Source organism: Capsicum annuum, chromosome 12 (assembly GCF_002878395.1).
Source record: "Capsicum annuum cultivar UCD-10X-F1 chromosome 12, UCD10Xv1.1, whole genome shotgun sequence".
NCBI classification, from domain to species: domain Eukaryota; kingdom Viridiplantae; phylum Streptophyta; class Magnoliopsida; order Solanales; family Solanaceae; genus Capsicum; species Capsicum annuum.
This window is the reverse complement of record NC_061122.1, coordinates 25726916-25736999: the sequence shown is the minus strand read 5'-3', so window position 1 is coordinate 25736999 and position 10084 is coordinate 25726916.

The window sequence follows — 10084 nt, the reverse complement described above, 5'->3', positions numbered from 1 at the left end:
ATCCAGGAATTCCCTTTCTTCTCTACCAACCCCGAGTCCTCAATCCATCTTATACGCCCAACCTCAGTACCAAGCTCCACAGACAAATATTTACCTCAATATCAAGCTCCACAACCAAATTATCAGCCTAATGTCTAAAACTTAAAAAGAAACCTTCCACCATCCAAAACAACAATAACCTCCCTCGTCCAAACCTCAAAATAAAACCTCCCTAGAAATTTATACCACTGGCTGAAAGTTGTACTCAATTTTTTGAAAGATTAAGAGTAGTCGATTATCCACAACGTATCCAACTAAAACCTACCAATCTAATTCACAATTTTATCATGCTAATTAAAACTGTGCCTATTATTCAGGAGGATTTAGACACATTACCAAAGATTGCATTAACCTAAAAATAAGATCGAAGACTTGGTTGATAAAAAGGTCATTACTCTCCTATTAATGACACCAAACATCAATAGTAACCTTTTGCCTAATCATGGGAGAACGACGATTAACATGATTGACATTAAGGATGAATGGGTAGATAGAAAGACTATCATTAAGGTTGAAATTGAAAAAACCAAAGAAACTAAGGAAGATGAAAATAAGAAAGGGACAAATATAGTCCTACTTAAGCCATTACCACTCTTATACCAGTCGTTCCATATATGTAAAATGTTTATAAATGATGGTATGGGAGAAGGGATATGAAATATATTCAAAGGTTGTAATGCTATATCAGAAGATTCCTGTCACAACCTAATTGGGTCCTGGCCATGACAAGCGTCCCAAGCTAACCAAGGCCTGATATGACCCCTTAGACTTACCTCAAGAGCATAAGAATAATAAATTAGCATAAGCTAACCAATAGAACAAAAAAGAATTTATTAAACCAACAGATTAAGTTTGTAGTTCAAGATTCAAATCCATAAATTAATAATCTGAAACTGTCCACAAAGCCTCTAACCAAAGAATATCAACCAAGTCGGGACATGACCCCAACTATGTTAAAAGAAATCAGAGTTCTAGAATAGTAAATAAGACTAAAAGAAATTGAGCCTTTCGAAAAATTAAGGGCTCACCACTTTAACAACTGTCCAACCGGGATAACAAACCACCTAATGTTGCACAGGGTCACAAGAAAATTCCTCCAAACCTACATCATTAAATAATGTAGCGTCCAAGGACGGTTAGTATGACGAATACTGACATGCAACCCAAGGAAAGGAATAAAATAAATGCATTTACCAAAAATCTGACATAAAATATTTTCTCAATATATATATATAGGATGTTGGGATAGGGGGAAAGGGACATGTTACATGATCATTTTTGAATTTAGTCCTAAATTGTGTAGCTTATGCCAATCTAAAGGTGCCTATGGGCTATATGGGTTCAACTCCCCCTGCTAGAATGACCCTAGTCCATGTTAGCTGTATGTACCATAGAATAGGCTAAAGCCACTAATAGTCAATTGGCCTCCCAAAACTATACTATACAAATCTAGCATGGTGGTCATAGACCCCTAACATCAGAAAACGTGGTTTCCATTGTTGGTCCCCCCGATACTCCACTTCTCGGTGAACTATACAATCTTTTCAAGTCCAAATTAAAATAGTTTACACACAATACCAACCATGACTTCTTTTATTAAGGCATTCCCAACTTGGTATCGTCATACCTATAGACTTGCAAGCCATTTAAATTATACCATACCATAACCATTTAACTATTAGACTCTAATTTAGTTTAAAGTCCAAACCCATAGCCCCCAAGGGCATTCCAAATATTTTTATCCCTTTACCAGTTAATGCAATACAATGTTTCAAAAGATGACTTAAACCATGTAGAATCTTTTTTTTTTAAACTAAGATTTTGATATAGGTTGAGGTTCATGTCATTATTATTCCAAAATCCATAACCGTTATGAAAACCATATTACCGAATTCCACCATTACCATGGAACCCAAAACCAAATTGAAATCCACATTTTAAACCATGAATAAACCATTTAAATAAGAATTAAACAATGCAAGAGTATAACCACCAAAAACCCTAAATTCTAATTTGAGTTAAACAACCAATAACATGGAAATACCAAGTAATTTTGATGTAATAATATAATAATTAAAATAGGGAGCATATAACATTCCTTTTTAAATGGAAGGATTTTGAGAAGAACTTGAATTTGAAGTCTTGGAAGTTGAACCTTGAGAAGAAACCTTAGTTTTATTTTTCTTAAGAGTAGAGAGAAGAAAAAGCGATGAGAAACTGATATATAGTGAGTAAATAGCATTTAAAGAGTGATTTAAGTCGTGGGGGCAGGTTTTGAGGTGAGAAAAAGACCAAAATACCCCTAAAGAAATTGGAAAAGAATGCAGGAATTTCTTAGTTGATAATCAGTTAGTTTATTGACGACTCGTCAACTTAGTCATCAATCTCCAGCTAGATTTGGCCATTTTATGGTTAAGGTTGATGACTTGGGTTGACACCTCGTCACCTAGTTGACAACTCATCAACTTAGTCGTTACCTTCTGACAGACAAATACTCCCAAGTAAAATAAGCATAACTTTCTACTCCAATACCATATTAAGGTTAAATCGGATGCTTTTAGAAAAATGACTTAAATATCTTTCACTTAGTATACATTAGGCCACCTAACTCGTGATATTTTAGGAGTAATAGTCATTGGAAGTTGATCCAAGTAGGAGTATCCACTAAAACTCTATCGGTAGAAAAGTTCTCAACCTAATTTTGAGTTAGGAGATTTTTATGAACTCAATTCATCTCCAAAGATGTTCCCACACTATAGAATTGATCATCCCACTTATATTTACATAGAAAAATTAGGTCCGGGTCTATACACATAGGAACGTCGGTTCAAATACTATCCCAAAAATATGGGGTGTTATATTATCTCCCCTTTGGAATCATTCCTCGAATGATGGGTAGGAACTTAATAAATCTCTAGAAGTACAAAATAAAGGATGTAAATTCACATTAGGAATTCTCCATCAATATTACATACATAGGCATCAAAATAAAAAAAAGCTTCCTGACATCACCAAGTAACTCGCGCAAGTACGAATCATGAGATAATGAGACTTGACATAGACATGATCTTGGCATGAGTTCTATGTGACATGATCATAACAACGTAAGGCATGGATTTTTTTCCCCAGGAATCCTCGTCCTTATTAAGATTGATACAAGACATGAACTGAGATTTTTACGGGTCATGAGAATAGAATAAAAGTATTCTCCACCTCAAATGATACATCTACTAGCCCTTAAAATTGGCACACTTCTCCACAATACTTTTAGCTATTGCAATATATAGTTTTGATGATGAGTAGCTAAACTACAAGGGACCAGGTCTCTGGATATACAAGGTACAGTACAACTGGCATGTGTCTGCACAGTTCTATCCTCTTGTGTACAAACTTGCATGTGTTATTTTATACTAAATGGGATAGCTAGTCTAATGATCGTTCAAGCCCTAATCATCAGTCAACTATAAAAGGAAAGAGACGTCTCTTCATCAAATAATTTTTTTGCAAATACAAAGAGTGAAGAAAGGCAGCAAAACCCTCATTTCAATACTGCTCAAGTTCTTAAATTGAAATTGTTCTTGAGTTAGTACTGGTTTGTAACTAAACTACTCGTCCTATAATAGTAGTGTTTTTCTCTTTTGTTGAGAAAGTTGCTTAGGTAGAGTGGCCTAAGTTAGACACTGATTAGAGTTAGTCAGTGAAGAGGGTCCTTAGTAGAGTTACCAAGATGATCTTGTAGCAGAGTTGTTATAAGCGAAAGGAGCCTAGAGGTAGCTAAAATCTAGATTGTAATTAGGAGGTTAATTATAGCAGATTTCTTCAGGTGCTTGTGAGGGCAAGTTGTAGTTTTTCTCTTCTTCAATTTCCATGTTACAATCTTTTGTTATTATCTTCCAGCATTGCCTTTGTTTTCCAGCACCTTATAGTTGTTTTACTATTCTATTACTTGTGATTGACTTTGAGGGACCTGGTCCCTCACTTGTGGTACAACCACCAAGGGTTCCAACAATTGGTATCAAAGCGGGTTAACTCTAAAAGTTTTAAACCTAGAGTGTTCTGGTTATCATGACAGCTATAAATAATCCAGGTGTAGAAAGAAGGAAAGCAAAAAGGAAAAGATTCCTGACCTTGAAGACTTTAGAGTCTGACCCAGGTGAAGAAATCACTGATGTTGCACTATTGGCAACAAAAATTATTAGAGCTATAAAAAGAAGTGGTCAGCTTAGCAAAAGAAGTGGTAAGATTCAAGGTTGTCACAAAAATGGTTTCTTTGAAGCATTTATGAAAAAATACCAAATGCATTGAATAATCAAAATCCTGAAAATTCAAGGAGAAAAGTAGCGGCTGAATATGCTGTAAAGCAAGCTCTGGTAGTATGGGAAGACCCTTCCAGTAATCCAAATAAAAATGAAAAAACTAGAGGTGGTTCTATGCTAGCAGTGGAAAAAAGTCCAATTATCTATGATTCCTCATTTTCTTTCTTGGTAAATGCAGAAGATGAAAAAGAAAAGGAGGTAACACTCTTTGATATTAAAGAAAATCTAGATAACTATTCTGCTAAGAAGATAAAAAAGTTTGCATGTGTGCTAATAGACTCTGTATGTGAACTATTTATTGAGAGGAATACCTTGGAAGAATAAGGGGAGAATTAAGAGCATGATTTGATTACTTTAACTCTCCAAATTTCTGAAACTTAAAAGTCATTCATAAAGATAAAATTTGAAAATCAGAGTTTAATATGTAATCTGAAAAGAGTAAAAAGAAGCTTCAAGGGTTCAAGTTGATCTTGAGGAAAGATTGAAAGATTCTCAAAAACACCTTATGTACGAACTTCACAAGAATGAAAAGTTATAAAGGGACTTGGTCCGCTTAAGAGAAGAATTGAACAAGTCTCTTAAGTGGAATGCTCCTTCATAGATTCTCTCTAATCTGACTAATTAAGGTGTTAATGATGACAAAAAACTAGGCTATCAAGGTGAAGTCCAACCTGCTAGGTGGAAAGAAAGATTGCCAATATTGCTAGAAAAAAGGCTTCCAAATCTATGAATAATTGTTGTGGAAAAAATGGGCAATATAAAGGGAATTATCAAAGCTGGAAAAGTGAAGAAATGAACAAATTTAGATATGTTTGGTAGGAGAATACACAGCCAAATAGATTCAAGCAATTGAATAAGATGAAGAAGAAATCTCTACCTAGATGGGCAAAGAAGGTTTTGGTCACGCCATTTTCTTCTTACTGGGAACTCAAACTCAAGTGGGTTCCAAAATCAATTAAGTAATCATAATTCCTGGTTGGAGAAAGGGGATTGCAGTCAGGAATATTTATTAAACGTGAGTGTTCAAGGCTTAATTTTGGAAGATCTGACTGTTGTATCTTGAAATAGTTGATTTCAAGGGACTTGGTCCTTAGAAAAATCATCTTAAAAGAGAAAGCTTCAGCAAGAGGACAGATCATGGATTGATTAAGCCAACCTAACCTAACATGTAAATCAGTGTAACTCTAAGAATTAGCTATGCTAAGGAGGTATGTATCCTTGGTAGAATAAGTTCTTGTTAATCTAACACAGCTCTATACCTTTGCAGGTATATACTCATGAGAACAGCTTAGGAGGAGAACAATTAAAGCCAACACAAGTATAGAATCCAGTCACAAGGGCAAGAAACTTGGTACCATCACCCAGATCAATACCTATACAAGAAGCTTAAAATAATCACAAAATATTTTCTAAAAAAGACACATATGTTTTCTCTAAAAATGTCAATTTCTTTACAAAATAAAAAGTTTCACTTTTTAGGTCTAGAGATGTCAAATCAAAAGGAACTTCTTTTAATGACATCGGTCACGTCTTAAAAATGCTAAATTATACCTTCATTTGTTTTATTCTTAAACTTATCCGAATCTTCATCCCAAATCTTTAAGACTTCTTTAAGCCAAACTGGTCCCTTACCCTCACTCTCTTTACAAAATCAAGATGGACAACAATACTACTTTCTCAAACCCAACAAAAGACCCTGAAGTAAATAAAACTCCAGAAAGTCAAATTAGACATTCCCAAGTTAAACATCTTGACTCTTCTAAAATTCAAACCATGGAAAACATCACCTCTAGTCTGAAACAACAAATTAAGTCATTTATTCTAACTGAATCTTCCTTAGAATATCTAGAACCCACAATCGAGTTAATCTACATTGAACCCTCCTTACCCTTGGAAGTTTCTGCTCATCCAATCATGATAGATAATTAAAAATCAAAGGTTTGGGTCACCAATAGACTAAGAGATTTCTCAACCTGAAATTCCCCTCTCTCTAGGGAATTCAAAACTATCTACAAACTTCTAATTTCTTGGGTCATCTGAAAAATATAAAAAAGTTGAATCCTATGAAACACTGCAAACACCTTATTCTTTTACACCCTCAGATTCAAATTCTATCTTTGCTCAGTTATTTGGTGAAGAAATTTAGTGAAAAGGGTCAATCTTATCCTCAAATGAGAATTGAATAGCTGAGAATTTACTCTTACTTATATATGACACCAAAGAAAGCTCAGTTGATGGAGTGAAATAAGAAGTAAGTGTTAATGATGAAGTAAATAAGGGAAAAAACATATTACTACCTACAAAAGAGGAAAATGAGGAGGATGAGGATGAAGTGACTCTGAGATGGACTGTGAAAAAACTAAGGGGAAGTAGAGAAAAGGAGAAAATGATACACTCTGAAGTGAAAGTAACCATAATCTATTCTACAAGAGGTTCAAAAGGGAAAATTATTAAAGATGTCATGAAGGCCAACAAAGCTTTGACCATGAAAGGAATAAGACTGAAGAAATCTTTCGCGGTAGTATAGAAAGAAAATATGGAAATTGTAGAGAATGAAAAAAAGGAAGACCTATTCAGTAGTTGCTACTACTACTAAACAAAGAAAATTAGAAATTGAGGATGATGAGAAGACCAGGTCCTCTAAGTCAAAGACTGGTAGCTCTACTAGAATAAGACGGAAACATATAGCTGTCAAGAAAAGAAAAGACTCTGAGGGACCTAGTCTCAAGAAGAGAAAAATTGATGAAAAATAAGAGCCAAGTAGTGTACCTAAAAATAAAGAAAGGAATGAGTAAAACAAATACATCTCCATAAGAGGAGGATTGGAAATATGACAACACAAAAAGTCCAATCAGAGAGAGTGTTTGATCCAAAAATTTATGAAAAACATGGATGGTAGAACCAGTAGAATATGTTAGGCATCAGGGTTGGTTGCACTTGTTATAACAACCAACTCCTATTATCTTTGAAGGTGAGGTGAGAGAATTCTACTACTTTATAGAGTTCTCAGATGATAGGTTGAGTTTGAATACACAAGTGCAGGAAAATATTATTAAGATGGATGAAGAAACTATGGGAATGATCCTGGTTGTAACTATTGTATGGGTAAGAACTGTAGTAAATTAATAGCCTACACTAAATTCATGATTGAGTCATCAAAGGTAGGAGGAACATCAACAGCTGTGGTGAAAAAAAGTTTATAAAAAAAGATTATCAGGTGGCATTTGAGTTTATCAACAAGGTCCTATTGCGGTCTGAAAAAAGAACAATTGCCTTCAGTTTTGACTTATTCTTGTTTGAATCCTTGAGCAAGTTTGAATTGATAAGTCTTCCAGATCTAATGATAGAGCATATGCATAAAGTGATTCATGAAAAGGAAGGCAAACATGGAATGCCATAGGGATATCTCTTGAACAAGATGTTTGAACATTATTGTGTGTGTGGAACTAAAGGAACAACTGGGACAGCTAAGAAAATGATCAACTTGACAACCCTTGTAGAGAATGAATGCATAGAGGGAAAAGTTGGATCTTTGTCTCAAGTGTTTGAGTTGCTAGTTATTCAAGAAAGGTTGGGAAAAGAAATGAAGGAGTTAAGGATCGAATTTGCTTCCAAAGATATTGAAATAGTGCACTTGAAGTTGCAGAATCAGAATTGTCCTCTGAGGGACCAGGTGCCACTAATGAACTTGTAGCTTGAAATCCAAAACTCCTGGCATAAGTGGCAGAACTGACTGGTAAAGTTCAAGAACTAAATGCTGAAGTAAAGGTTCTCATCAAATAGTTGTTGGATGCCCATAATACTAGAAATACAAGAATAGAGATGTGGCTTAAGTCCCTTTTCCCTAAACCTCCCTCTACCTAAGTCTTATTATCCCTGTCCCAAAATCAATCCAGTGTCAGTTTCATATTTTTTCCTGGTGTTGGATCTTGAAGACAGTTTTTTATGTATTATTTAAGTATGATTGTACTGGTACTAACATTTGTTTTGAAAATGAATGAATTTAGCTTGTGTACCTCATCTGTCTTCTTATTTTAAGTAGTTCTTCATGTTAGTATTTCCCCAGTGGCCATGAGTGAATTATTTTGCACTTATCTTTACTTATGTTTTATTGTTGATCCTTTTAAATGATGCTAAAAGGGGGAATATTGACTTCATATGTAAGGACCAAGTGTGTGTGCGCGTGCTCATAGGGTGCATGCTGATAGGGGGAAGAAAAGGGGTGTTGTGCTGAATAGATGAATGAAGGGAGTCATGTCGATAGGGGGAAGTGTGCAAATACACTAATTGTAGATGTACAGTGACAGGGGGGAAGAACTCAAATGTTTTTGCTGCAAATGAAAATAAGGGACTAGGTCCTTGTGTTGCATAATGGAGGAAGCATGAAGATAGGGCAACATTCATCTTTAGGTAGTAATCACTCTAATTAAATGTGATGAATGTGCACTAATGCTCAAATTGTATGGTTTGGTTTTTCATCATCAAAAGGGGGGGAAATTGCTATATGTAGTTTTAATGATGAGCAGCTAAACTACAAGGGATCGGGCCCTTAGATGTGCAAGGTACAGTACATCTAACACATGGTTTCTGCATAATTTTGTCCTCTTGTGTAACAAACTTCCAGGTGCTATTTTGTACCGATTTAGATAGCTTGTCCAATGATCTTTCAAGCCCTAATCATCACTCAGCTATGAAAGTAAAGAGACGTCTCTTCATCAAATGATTTTTTGCAAATATAAAGAGTGAATAAAGGCTACAAAAATCCCATTTCAACATTGCTCAAGTTCTTAGCTATTTTTGTGAGCTTAAATTAAAATTATTATTAAGTTAGTACTGATTTGTAACTAAACTACCCGTGCTATAAGAGTAGTGTTTTTCTCTTTTGTTGAGAAAGGTTCTTAGGTAGAGTTGCTTAAGTTAGACACTGATTAGAGTTAATCAGTGTAGAGGGTCCGTGATAGAGTTACCAAGATGAGCTTGTAGTAGAGTAGCTATAAGTGAAAGGAGCCTAGAGGTAGGCTGAAATCTAGATTATAATTAGGAGGTTGATTATAAAAAAAAATCTTGAGGTGCTTGTGAGGGCAAGCCATGGGTTTTCCCTTTGTGGATTTCCACATTAAAATCTTATTTTTTTATCTTCCTGCATTGCCTTTGTTTTCCAACACCTCACAGTTTCTTTACTATTCTATTGCTTGTGATTAACTTTGAAGGACATGGTCCCTTACTATGTGGTGCAACCCTCAAGGGTTCCAATAGCCATGAATAGAACACTTCACCATTTCAATCTTACAATTCCCCCACTAAATACATAACTACAAGAGCTTGAGTCTAACTGTATGTATCTTCTACGTTGAAGACTAATCAGAGCTAAAAAGTGCTAGCTTAAGCTATGGGACCTTATACTTTATACCCCTCCAGGAATACTACTCTATCTTATCACTATAATCAAACAACCTCGAGTTTTAATTAAGGGGTACTAGCCACATAACACAATGGTTTGTGTATCTATCAATCACAACATTTAAGCCTATCTTTACTACACCCACTTTATAGATCTCCCAACCACGAAAAGAAACAACCTCAATCACTATCACAAGGATTTTCACCACCTCTCCACTTCCTAACTATTTCATAAGTCAAAAGTTCATCTCACTCGTTTCTCTTCATCTATAACCTTAGCTCAAGTAGTCACAACAAAATTTCCAAATAAACAACATCTAGCTTCTCAT